At 38.0% G+C, this 13,351-nt stretch overlaps 1 protein-coding gene across 2 annotated transcripts in view; it reads right to left on the bottom strand.

Moving 5' to 3' along the window:
- RPS6KA2 (ribosomal protein S6 kinase A2) overlaps positions 1-13,351 on the bottom strand; it is a 599,568-nt gene that overhangs the window by 291,876 nt on the left and 294,341 nt on the right. The gene's annotated exons all lie outside the window — the stretch shown is intronic.

Consider the following 13,351-nt stretch of genomic DNA (forward strand, 5'->3'; position numbering starts at 1 on the left):
GAAAATGACCCAAACAGATGACTTATTAATGTATGAATTGAGTATACCCTGAGAGAGGAGTGACCCTTGTCCCTGGGGAAGGCTCCTCAGAAGCTGCCTGGCAGAATGACTATGCGTGATATGCCTTAAAGGGAAACACATGGCTTTTCTAGGAGGCTTCATCCTAACCACTGTCAGGAATCAGTAATCTCAGTTATCCTTCATAGCTTCCCCATTGACTTGTCCCTATACTTTATACATGTGCTAACTTTATGCACATGGTATACAAAATGAGCTTCATTTTCACAAAATGACACAAGAAATATGGGGATTTCTGAGCTTTTGAAGGATTGATCTGATTCCTCTTCATGGAAAATAAATAATCTATTAAACTCAATAAGAATTTATTAAGTGTTTATTAGGGGCCAGGCACCATGTTGTATTCTGACTTTGAAGCCAGAAATGAAACACTCCCTTCCCTCAAAGATCTTATATTCTACTAAAGGGAAAACATGTATAACATATAAGTAAATGTTGTGTGTGTATGTGTGTGTGTGTGTGTGTGTAAATACACTATAATTTGGAATGGAGAACTAGAAAGATGAAGAAAAGCTTCTAGTAGAAGGTGGCATTTGAAATGATCCTGGGGGTGAACTGGTGACTTTATCTACTCATAACTTGATCTCTTTCTCTCTTATGTACCTGGGATCAAACATTGTAAGATTACTTGCCTTGAATTAGAACTGCTGTGACATGCAAAGTGTATGTAAACTTATGCCATATTTAGGAAACTCTAGGTCTGCATATGCCTCTGTATTGAGGAACATTCATGAGTTTTAACAGGGTCTTATAAAAGAAAAAGGAATATAGATGATCAAAGGGAAACTAGATTTTTTTAGTCTTTGCCTCAGAAGTCAAGTTAAATAAGCCCAGTTAAATAAACACAATTTATTAAGTACCTACTATGTGTCCAGCACTGTGCTAAGCCCTGGGGGCACAAAAATGGGAGGAGACATAGTCACTGTTTTCAAGGAACTCGTAGTCTAATGGAGGAGACAACATGCAAACAATTATGTACAAGCAAAAGGCAGGATTTTAGCTGTGACTTGAAGGATGCCAGGGAAGCCAAGAGGTGGAGATAAGAAGAGAAAGAATTTGAGGCACGGTGAATATCCATTGAAAATGAACAGATTGGAGAGATGGAGTGTATTCTAGACTTGTTTTCTAAAAAGAAGAACATTTTGGCTCGATAAAACAGAATTGGAAAAGGAAAGTCAAAGGATTATCTCCAATTCTTCCTCATCTCAAGTTCAAGGGCACAAGTTTATTTTAGAATTCAGTCACCTCAAATGCACACAAAGCTTCTCTATTTCATTTAGAGAGTTACTACTAGAATGCCAACTGTGTGTTTAATTTTTAACTCCCCAAATAAAACAATTAATTTTAAAACCAGTGGGATATAAGTATTGTTTCTGATAACCTACTATCGCAAAGGAAAAAAGAAAGAATTAAGCTCCACACATGAGTCTCAAGAAAGGAAGGACAAAGACAGGCAATGACTCCAAAGCCCTTGGTCCAATCTTCCCACACCACAGCTCAAAGTGCAGACTTGAATCTATTTAACTCTACTACCATAATTTCCCCATTACCTTAAAAAGAGCATATGTCTGTTACTTCGTCTATGAGATCATCTCTTATGGCCAATGAGATTATCATATAAGACAAGGGCTTTATTCTATCAGTTGTCACTTCAGGGGTATAGTGTCCCTGCACTGTGTGGGCAGAGCATGCTAAAAAGTTACTGTTAGACATTGAGAGAACAGGCAGCCCCATGACTGCTGCAGTGTTGGCTAAAATGCCATGGAATTCCCATTCCAACCCACTGGTAACTCATTCTTCTATGTCTACTGAATCTTAGTGTGGCTATTTTAGCAATAATTGTTTACTGCCTCTGAGCAACCTTACACCACAACTTACATCCAATGACTTCAGCTAGGCCTCCCCCTTGGAAGAGGTCAATACTTAAAACCATGTCCCTTGCTCTCCCTGGCTTGAGATATCACTACCAGGACCCATCCTGGCCCACCACATATGCCTTCTCTATGTTTTATAAATGTCCATAGTTCTCAGTAAAATGCCACATACTTGAGAATAATTCAATAGCAGTTGATGATTATGAATGAGGAAGGAGATATGATTTCTAATTAGCCAAATGCACTCAAACACCTGGTGCTGCCCAAATATTTCTGACCCATATTGAAAACCTCAAGCTTGTGAAAGCCTTGTATCACAAAGGATTAGCAGTTAATTGAACCCACGATAGACCAATTTACAGCTCAAATAAAATTAGCAATAGTAAACCTCTATGTGCTATAAATGGAGAAAACTGATTTCACCTTGTGACTTAAGCTCAGGACAGATGAGTCCAGATTGAAATCAGGAGAAACATACTTAAGTAATCAGGCTGGGCGAAGGACAGCATGAGTTATCTTATCATTCCTCATCTGGTAAGACCGAGCAACCATACTTGTAAGTCCAGCAATAATTTTCCCAATGAACGAAAGAGGAAGTGGTTTCACCAGGAGGACTGTGCATATACATGTACACAAACTTGAAACCAGTGGGTTCCTTGTTCTTTGAAGTTCTTTAAATAGATTTAAATTGCTCCTTAGGGATAGACAGAACTGTCCTTGAGCAAAGGTAGTATGGGTGGTGTCCTATGTAGCAGGATTTGAGGGTTACCCAAAGACTTGTATGGTCATAATTCTTTCCCCCCACTTGACTGCCTTAATTCCTGAATTTCCCTTTGGAAGTTACCCTAGTGGGAGTCTTCTAGAGATACGTACATTTTAATGCATTGTGGCATTCGCTAAATGATATAGCAGGGTGTGTTTGAAAGAGCATATGACTGGGAATTGAGATTATTGATTTTGAGTTTGCTCTTTGCTACAAGTAAACTGTGTGGCCATGCATAAATTATATAAATTCTCTGGGTTTTTTCTTCATCACTTACCATTATTAAGTAACTGCAATGTACTTTTCTTCTTTCCAATTCATCCTTTATGAAACTAAGATTTTTTTGTAATGTTCATAACTATGAAATAACATGGTAGAATATATATCCATAATGCAAAGAATACATAATAAATGAGTGAAAAAAAATTAAAAGAAAAAAAATAAATGCATGAGTGGTTACAAACCAAGTGCTATTTGACTATTACTTCAAGCTTTGACATTTGACTCTTTTTGAATTAGTTGGCTAGCAAGCTTTATTAGCTAAAACGTTAGTCAGGAAGATATGTATTTTTATAGGGTATTAAAACACAAATCTTCAGGGCCCTAAAGAAGTAATCTATGTTGGTAAAACTGGGGGAAAAAGGGAAGTGAGAACTAATACTTTGGAATAAAAGATCCTTTCACATTTCCATACATTTTATAGGTGGACTTCTAAGATCCACTCTGTCCAAGGACAAAAAGTTAAGGTACTACTACTGAGGATGGGATATAGAGACCATAGGGTCCTAGATTTAGAGTAGGAAAAGACCTTAGAAGTCATCCAATACAACCCACTTACATTTCATATGAGGAAGATGAAGCCCAGAAAGGTTAGGTAACTTAGAAAGGTAGAAAATGATAGAGTCAGAATTTGAATTCAGGTTTTCTGGCTCTAAATCTGAGCATCTTTCCATTGCATTACCATGTTTCACTCCTCAAACTTTACCCTGTATTGGTGTTGTAAATCACTCAAATTAACTGATTTTATTTGAGATTCAAGCTGTCTAGGAAATTACAAGACATTAGATCTATTCTTAGACACGGTGCAAAGTCAATACACTTCTTAGAACTACTTCACCAGCCCTTTTGTCTGATTGACCCATGGATAATGATGATGATTGATTGATGATGATAACTGGAGTTTACATAGTATTTTACTAACCAGGCACTTTGAGATGATCCTCACAACCAAGTATGTTGGATAGATACCATTTTGTAGGTGAAGAAACTGAGCACCCAAGAGACTGAACAACCTATTCATCTTCACACAGATAGTAAGTGCTTGAGACGATGTTTGAACAATTCTCTCTTTGATCTAAATCCATTGTCCTTTCCTCTATATTCATAAGATTGTAGAATTTAGAGTTGGAAATGACCTCATAGGCAATCTAGTCCATTTGCCTCATTTTAATTAATGAAGAACTGAGGTTTGGAGAGGCTAAATTACCAGCCCAAGGTCTTCCAGATAGTAAATAGTAGAACGGTGATTCAAATCCAAGTCTTTTGATTCCCAATTCAAGGTACTTTCTACTGTACAACATGACCACTTGAGAAGACATTTACAAAATGATCACTTTTTAGAATTGGAAGGGATCTCGGTTACCATTCAATCTAACCCATATCTGAAAAGGTATTCACACTACTCCAAACCCAGCAAGGATGCTTCTAATCTCTGCTGAAGATGTCCAAGGAGGGGGAAATGAACCACCTCCTGAGGTAGCTCATTTGACTTTCAGAAAGCACTAATTGCTTAGGAAGTTCTTCCTGACACCAACCTTAAATATCCCTCTCAACAGCTTCTATCCATTGGTTTGCCTTCTGGAACCAGACGGAAAAGGCTAATCCCTCTTCCACATGAAAACTTTTCAAATAATTGAAGAAAAATGTAATCCCCCTCCTCTCCAGGCCTCTCTTCTCCAGGTTCAACATTCTTAGTTCTTTCAACCAATTCTCATATGGCACAAACTCAAGGCTCTTCACTTTCTTCTGGAAACTCTCCCGCTTTATCTATATCCTTCCCAAACTGTGGCATATGGAGTAGAACATAATACTCCAGATGTGATATGATGAGGGCAGAGGAGAGAGGAACTAGCATCATCTTAATTCTGCTACCTATGCCTTTCTCTATGTAATCCAAGATCTTAACTTTTTTTTTGCCTGACATATCACGTTATTGACTCATACTTAGCTCAGAGTATATACAATCCCCAGATCTCTTTAAGATATATTGCTGTTTATCAATACTTTCCCCACATTACACTTTAAAAGTTCATTTTTGAATCTATGCATAAAATTTTAAATTCATCTTTAGAAAATTTTATTATTTTTTTTAAAGATTTAATCCAAATTAGGGGCAGCTAGGTGGTGCAGTGGATAGAGAACTGGCCCTGGAGTCAGGAGTACCTGAGTTCAAATCTGGCCTCAGACACTTAACACTTACTAGCTGTGTGACCCTGGGCAAGTCACTTAACCCCAATTGCCTCACTTAAAAAAAAAAAGATTTAATCGAAATTAACCGCCCCCACTAAGATTTAACCCAATTTACCCCCCCCAAAAAAGATTTAACCCAATTTAACTCAAGAATCTTTTGGGAGCTTGATGCTATCATTTAATATCTTAGCTGACCCTTCCAGCTTTGAATCATTTACAAATTTGTTAAGGTTGCCTTTTTCCAGGAAGGACTGCAGTACAATTTTTCTGATAGCTCTTTTTTGTTGCTTGGCACCTAAAAACCCAAGAAGGTACAGAGCTTATTGCTTATTGGAAAGATTTTCTGAACCAGAATTTGACAGAAATAGAGGAAATGATAGAATTTTAATGTGAAAGGAAAAGGTAGAGCAAGATAGACATGGCAGAGAAGAGCAATATGGTAAACAAACACTGCCTGGGTCTCTGTTTCTCTGAATTACAAGAACATCCCTCACCCTCATCATCATTTTCATACAAATATACTCACCCTCTTCAAGTACAGATGCTTGAAAAGGAGCAAAAGAAGCCTGGATATTTACTAGCTTGGGAAGAAAGACATATAGAAATAGTTATGCTGAAAAGGAAAGGCTTCCTGAAGGAGACAAATTAAAAGAGCAAAGAGAGAAGATAAAGAGGGAGAATTAATGAGGAGTGTCAGTTAAATCCAATGGTACAGGACAGAGAAAGCCACAGATGGACAGAAAGGTACCAAGAGGGAGATGAACACAAAGAAATATAGTGATAAGAATTGAGAGCTTGTGTCCAAGTAATGGATACAAAGAAAAGGAAAAAGGACAGAGACTGTTATAGACACAAAGGGAAAGAATTCAAGGAACCAAGAGCAGACAGAGAGGAAGAGTTAAGTGCTCAGAGAGGCATGAGATGTGTGTGACACAAAAAGGAGAACTGTACGTAAAGCCAGGACACTAAATAAGGATATATTAGCACTATGAAAGCTGAACACAAGAAAGATTTGTGCCTCAAGAGGGTACAGAGAAAGGGACTTAAAGAAGCCTTTGTACTTTTCCTGTGTTTTATAGGCATAGAAAAAGGCTAAGAAATGTAACTTTAGCTGACATATGGTTTAAAAATGGTCTGGGAGGAAAGGGTAAGCAAGGAGAGTGGTAATCAGATACATTTCCTTCTCCCAAGAAAGTCCTAGACATATCCCATAGATGCGGTTCAGTCTGACTACTATAGGAATATCAGATAAATGTGGTTCATGGTGGGGCAAGATACAAAAATACTCTGGGAGCTTTCAAAGAGCTGCATGATCCCTTGTGAGAATCCCTCTTTTAAGGATTTATGAATAACAACTGGGGCAGCTAGGTGACACCGTGGATAAAACACCAGCCCTGGATTCAGGAGGACCCGAGTTCAAGTTTGGCTTCAGACACTTGATACTTATTAGCTGTGTGACCCTGGGCAAGTCACTTAACCCTCATCTCAAAAAAAAAAAAGAAAGAAAAGAAAAGAAAGTATAACAACGTAAAAAAAACAACAACCATGAAGAATTGTCACATTCAAGTGTGTAAGCTGATGGCTAGTTTTACTGCAGAGTTATTCACTAACTCTTACTTTGTAGGCTCATCAATAAAATGTAGTTGACCAACTTTCCTATCATTTCATTTTAATAACCCAATGGTGGACTTTATAGTCAGAAACCACAACGTATTTGTAATTGGAGAGTTTATGCAATTTCTTTTTGAGTAAGATCACAAGAGAAGTTAGCAAATGCTAAGCTGTCCGATGATATCTGTAGACTCAAAGGTCAAGCAGAATCTAAGTTAGCTTTCCTGTATATCTTAACAGGTGATTTGATTTCAAAATTTCCCAGAGGGTCCTTCCTGGATGCCAGACTGCTGCTGGTCATTTCCCAATGCTCATTGTTTGTAGGAGCTACAGATGAACAGAACCACAGAATGTGAGAGTTGCACGGGGTCTCAGTGGCCAGCTAGTGAAACCCATATACAAAAGGGGTCCCACAACATCATATTCCATTCGGGATCATCTGTACTCTGTTTAAAGACCTATTATTCTCTTCTTTCCCTTCCATAGTATTTCTTCAAATAGACTTTGAACTTGGAAATGAAATAGCCAAGGACAATACAATTTGTCAGGCTAAACACTATTTGAGACAGCCAGATGGCTCAGTGGGAAAACCCAAATTCAAATCTGGTCTCAGAAGCTCACTAGCTGCATGACCTTAGGCAAGTCACTTAATCTCTGTTTGCCTTAAACCACTGGAGAAGGAAATGGCAAACCACTCCAGTATCTTTGCCATGAAAACCCTATATGGGTTTAGGACTAGTCAGATGTGACTAAACAACAACTACACCAAGGTCCTATTTACCAGCAACCTCAGCCCTAAAATATGCACCTGTAAAAGGACCTAAAGATTCATCGTACAGGCCAGTTTCTTTGAGGAAGATCACATTAAGAAGGGCCTCTAGTGTTTGGAGACTTAATATAATCAGCAAAATATCATCCACAAGCAGAAACATCTGGATGCCTTTGCTGTGAACACAGACTCTCTTCTCTAATGGATTGTGCCCAGAATATCTGCCATGACAATAACAAACACATGTTTTATCTACAGATATTGTAAGGATGATCTGGTTTAGCTAAGCCTCATGCCAAGATCTCTATGGTTTTGATTTTTTTCCCCTCAACTATTTTTCAACTGTTTGTGAGATGATCCTGTTCATACCCTTCAGTTATCTGCTCCTTGGCCATCTTTCTACAATGCCACAGTCCTCCAAGATTCGGTTCTCACTCTCCTGATTAGTGAGAATTCACAGGTCTAGCTAGCCCTAGACCCAGCATGCTATTCTCTGATCATTTTCATGCTTAATGCTGGCTCATGTGCCTTCCCTCTTCTCTTTTCTTATCTTGAGCTCTGGGAATTGTGATCAAATCAACATTAGCATTCCTGGAAAGGCTGTGCCAAACAATTGTTCTGTGACTTCTCTTACCATTCCTGTGATTTTCCATATCAAAACACCCTTCTCTGGCCACCACTCCCAGTGTACATCATCTTTCCCTAAGACTTTTTTTTTTTTGTATTTGAATCCACAATACTGAGCACACATCTGGAATCTAAGTGCTTAATAAATGTTTTTTCACTCATTCATTCATTCACTCATTCACTCATTCACTCACTCACTCATTCATTAATTAATTCATTCACTCGTTCATCATATATACATTATTATGATTATTGGACATGCATGCCCAATGCATTATGATCAGGGCACTATGCTTATTAATGTTATTAAAGAACTCACCTTCTAGGAATTAAAATTCCATTAGTAGTCAATGTCAATGAGAAAATAAACACAGGAAACAAAGAGAAAATATTTTATTTAAGTATACAATGGAAGTTAGGGTGGCAAAGCAGATAGAGTTATTAGCCTAGCAATCAGGAAGAACTGTGTACAGGTCCAATATCTGAGCAGACACATACTAGCTGTGTGACTATGGACAATTCTGTGTTCAAGGTGGTTCTCTTAGATTATAAACTAGAGGAGTTTCTCACCCACGTTGGTAGAAGTTGTTTCTATAGTAAGATTCATATACCAATAAACCCCCTTCAAAATCCTCCCTACAAAATATATCAATTCAACAAGTATCTATGATTTTGTTGAGAAGGAATTTTACCTATTGATACAAACTCCAAACCTTTTGTACCTTAGTAGACAAAATATAGAATTTTCCAGACTCAGAGAAATGAGGTAAGAGAAAACAATAATAATAAATATATATAAGTTTATAAATATTGTATCTTAACAATTCTAAGAGGTAGGTGCTCTCATTACCTTCATTTTACAGATGAGGAAACTGAGGCAGGTGGAGATTAAATGACTTTTTCAGGGTCACATAGTTAGTTCTGAGGTTGTATTTAAACTCAGATTACCCTGACATCAGGCCCAGTGTTCTCTTTACCATGCCATCTAGCTAACTTTTTAGAGGTAGAATTCAAGTATATAGAGTGAGGAAAAATTCACTTTAGGGCAAAGGTTCTTAATGTTGCTTTCATGAATTGTTTTTAAAAGATAGTTTGTTTAGGGCAGTGAGGTGGCGGAGTGGATAGAGTATTGGGCCTGGAGTCAGAAAGACCTGGGTTCAAATGTGCCTTCAGATACTTACTAGCTATTTGACCTTGGACTAGTCACTTAACCCTGTTTGCCTCAGTTTTTTCATCTGTAAAATTAGCTGGAGAAGGAAATGGTAAACCACTCCAGTATCTCTGCCAAGAAAACCCAAAAGGAGATCATGAAGAGTTGGATACAATTGAAAGGACTGAACAGCAACAACAACAAAATTTCAATATATTTGTTTTTGCGGTAATTTTATGCATTTTACCTAATGCATTTAAAGACATTATTTTGAGAAACAATCCATAGACTGCACCAATCTATGAAAAGGATCCATGTCACAGCAAAGGTTAGGAATTCCAACTTTAGGGAATGTATTTGTGCATTTATGTACATCATCAGCTTGCAAAAGAGAGACGTTTCAATCATCATAACCCAGATACTGCTAATGTTTCTAAAATAAGTAATAGAAGTAATTAATAGACAAAAGTGTCATTAAAGATACCAACAAAATAAGTTCTTGAGAAGTCTGTCATAAACATGTGCCGATTGTATTACTACAAACTAATGTATTACAATATGAAAATTTAATTGTTTAAAAATTCACATTGGTGATTTATTATTTATTTGTATGCTGTCTGAAGCTTCCCTCCTCCTATTTACTTGAATATAAGAATTGAGAGAACTGATGCCCCTGAGCAGGCTCCCTCCCTTATGCCTCCCACTCCTCTATTTTCCCCAAAAGACTAGAATGTGAAAGGTTAGATCTATGAACTATCATAGAAATCAGCTGCTGTCAACAAGGCATAGATCTCATCACAGCCAAGAATAATGGCTCCTTCCATGCTGAGGAACAGAAGTGCACATTAGCAAATATGCACTGGGTATTGAGACAATGTTATCCATCAAAAAAGACTTTATAGTGTCTCGTGGCAATGTGATGGGAATATTTCAGCTTTCCAAGTAATAAGACATAGATGGGAACAAACAAATTCTGGAAGCTCACATTAACAAATTAATGATAGGACTGGGACTATAGCCTCTGTCTAGAACCTACATCTGGATGCCCGATTTCATTAAACTGCTTAGATTTAAGGAAATAAAGCATTTTAAAAGCAGCGATGACAAGAGGGAATTCAAACAAGATGTGCATGCCAATCCATCAACAAATATTTATTGAACACTTACTGTGTACCCAGCCTTGTAGGGGGAGCTCTGAAAATCAAAGAAAAAGATGCTGGTTCCTGTTAGGACTGTTAAGAGCTTACAAACTAGTAAATGAGACAAGCTAGGCATACACGAATCAAGTAGAGAACAATACAAATTATATCACTTATATCACATAGAATACTGAGCACTATGGTTGTTCAGAAAAGAGAGCTTTGAAATGTGGGCAGGATTTGGTTTATCAGAGAAGGGTATGTCTGTGTGTGTGTGTGTGTGTGTGTGTTTGTGTGCACGTGTGTATGTGTTGGGTTGTGTTGTGCATAAGAAAGAGGACAACTTTCTAGGGGAGGGGGGAACAATAATCAACGGCAAAGAGGCAAGAATGAGCAAAGATGCAGAAAAGCAAAGGAAGTGTTTGGCTTGATTAGAGTGAGGTTCATATTATAAGAGAGGAATAGGGAAAAAAATGAAAAGGCAGGGTAGAATCAGGTGCCCTTTAAAGTGAGGCAGAAGAAATAGGTAATTTATTTACTTATTCGAAATAGGTAATTTAGCAATTACTATAGGCTCTTGAGGAGGTGGCTAGATGGTGCAATGGATAGAGCACTGGGCCTATAGTTGGGGAGACCTGAATCCACATCTGGTCTAGGATGCCTACTAGCTGTGTTACTCTGGGTAAGTCATTTAACCTTGTTTGCTTTAATGCATTGGAGAAGAAAATGGCAAACCCCTCCAGTATCTTTGTCAAGAAAACTTTATGAACATTTTGGTCCATGGGGTCATGAAAAGCTCTTGAGCAGTAAATAAGTTCTTGAGCAGAAAAGTACAATGATAAAAGTGCTATTTTTTTTGCAGGTCAATGAGGGTTAAGTGACTTACCCAGGGTCACACAGCTAATAAGTGTCTGAGGTAGGATTTGAACTCAGGTCCTCCTGAATCCAGGGCTGGTGCTTTATCTACTGTGCCACCTAGTTTCCCCTGAAAATGCTATTTTCAAAGATTAATTTCACATTTATATTCAGAATAGATTAAGGACTGGAAACTGAGTCAGGGGGACTGGCTAAGAGGCTGTTACAGTGATCCAAGTATGAGGTAATGAGCCCACATTAGGGTAGGGACAACAGAAATGTAAAAGAAGAGATATTTCACAGGAAGAACCTATGGAGCATAAAGGAGAGTAAAGGAAGAGACTGAGCAAGAGAAAGAATGATGGTACCACTGGCAGAGATGGGGAAGTTAGCAAGGCAATATGTGTATATTTATTTTTGTACGGGCTGAGTTGGAGAAGATGATAGCTCATCCAAATCATGATATCTTGTAGGTTGTTAGAAATATAAGAGAGAAGAAGCAAGAGCTATAAAGGAGAAAGAATATGGAAAAGAGAAGAGCAGAAAGAGGACAGAACCTTAGAAGATAATCAAGTTTACAGAGTAGGTGCCAAAAAAAGTAGGGAAAAAAAAGACATGTAGGATCTGGTTACTTAGACAGGAATGGAGAAGACGATACTGATTCCCAAGGGCCATCTCAAATGCCATTTCCTCCTCTACGAAGCCTTCCTTGACCATTTCAAAACAAAATGATCTCTTTCCACTCTAACTTCCTAGTGGCACTTATTTCTACCATTATTCATCACTTAACCACATATTGTATGATTCAATTCAATCCATCAAACTTGCATTAGGCACATGATACACTTATGTGTATGCTTTCATTCTGTTAATTGCTAAAGATAGAAAGATGAGAAATTATAGGTGTCCTTAAGAAGCTTATCAACTCATAAGGGGGTGCAATGCATACCAAGGAACTACAAATGCACCAGTAGAATGTGATAAAGGCAAAGGAGGGAATGAATCAAAATGCTCCAAGAAAAACAGTAAAATCAGATCACCTTCAGCTGGGGGTGGGGTAAGGAAAGGCTTCATGGAAGAAGTCACACCTCATGAAGGAGCAAAGAGGACTTTAATAAGCAGAGATTAAAGGGAATGTGTTCTAGGCAGGTGGAGTAGCCTACATAAGAACATACAAATGAAGGAAATCAGACACTCAATTTATCTAGAAGGCTAGATTGTGAATGGAAAGACATCACAGAACCAGACTGGTCTTAAATGCCTGCACAAGTACTTAGCATTTTCCACTATATGCAGGAGGAACCCATTGAACAGTTTGTTAGTTGATTTTTAATCCAAGGAAAGGAATTACAGCATCTCTTCCACTGTTTCGTGTTACTATTAAATTTTTCACTTTTACCTTGTCTCCATATTTATATTGTGCACTTCTTGAAGGCTAAGATAATGGATCATACTTCTTTGTTTCCCTTTCTGTACCAGCACACCACTGGAATTTAAAACATATTTGTGGAGTGAATAAATAAGTGAGGGGCTGGAGTTAGGAGAAAACATGGAATCATAAAAATCAAGGGAGTTTTAAAAAGTAGAGAGACCACTGACAATGTCACCTGTATAGAGGTTAATGACAAGGAGGATGGAGAATGCCAGTAGATTTGGCAACAAGAAGGAGGTTGTTGGTGACAAGATGCAGATAGGCACAGTGATATGCACACGCACACACGTGCACACACACACACACACACACACAGAAGCAATGATGTAAGTAGAGCACAGTGAACAAAAACCAGATTGCAGAGGGTTAAGGAATGTCTGAATAGGAAAAGGAAGCAGCTGGTATAGACCACATGGACATGGAATTTGGCAATGAGAGGAAGAAGGGAGATGAAAGAGCAGCTAGCCAGGGTAACACTTAGCTGATTTTTTTTTAAAGATAGGATAAATCTGTGAATGCTTGAAGGCAAAAAGTGAAGGAATTCATGGAGAAGATTGGCTGAAGAAACTAGAGACAAAAATTGT

Source organism: Dromiciops gliroides, chromosome 4 (assembly GCF_019393635.1).
Source record: "Dromiciops gliroides isolate mDroGli1 chromosome 4, mDroGli1.pri, whole genome shotgun sequence".
Lineage (NCBI taxonomy): Eukaryota > Metazoa > Chordata > Mammalia > Microbiotheria > Microbiotheriidae > Dromiciops > Dromiciops gliroides.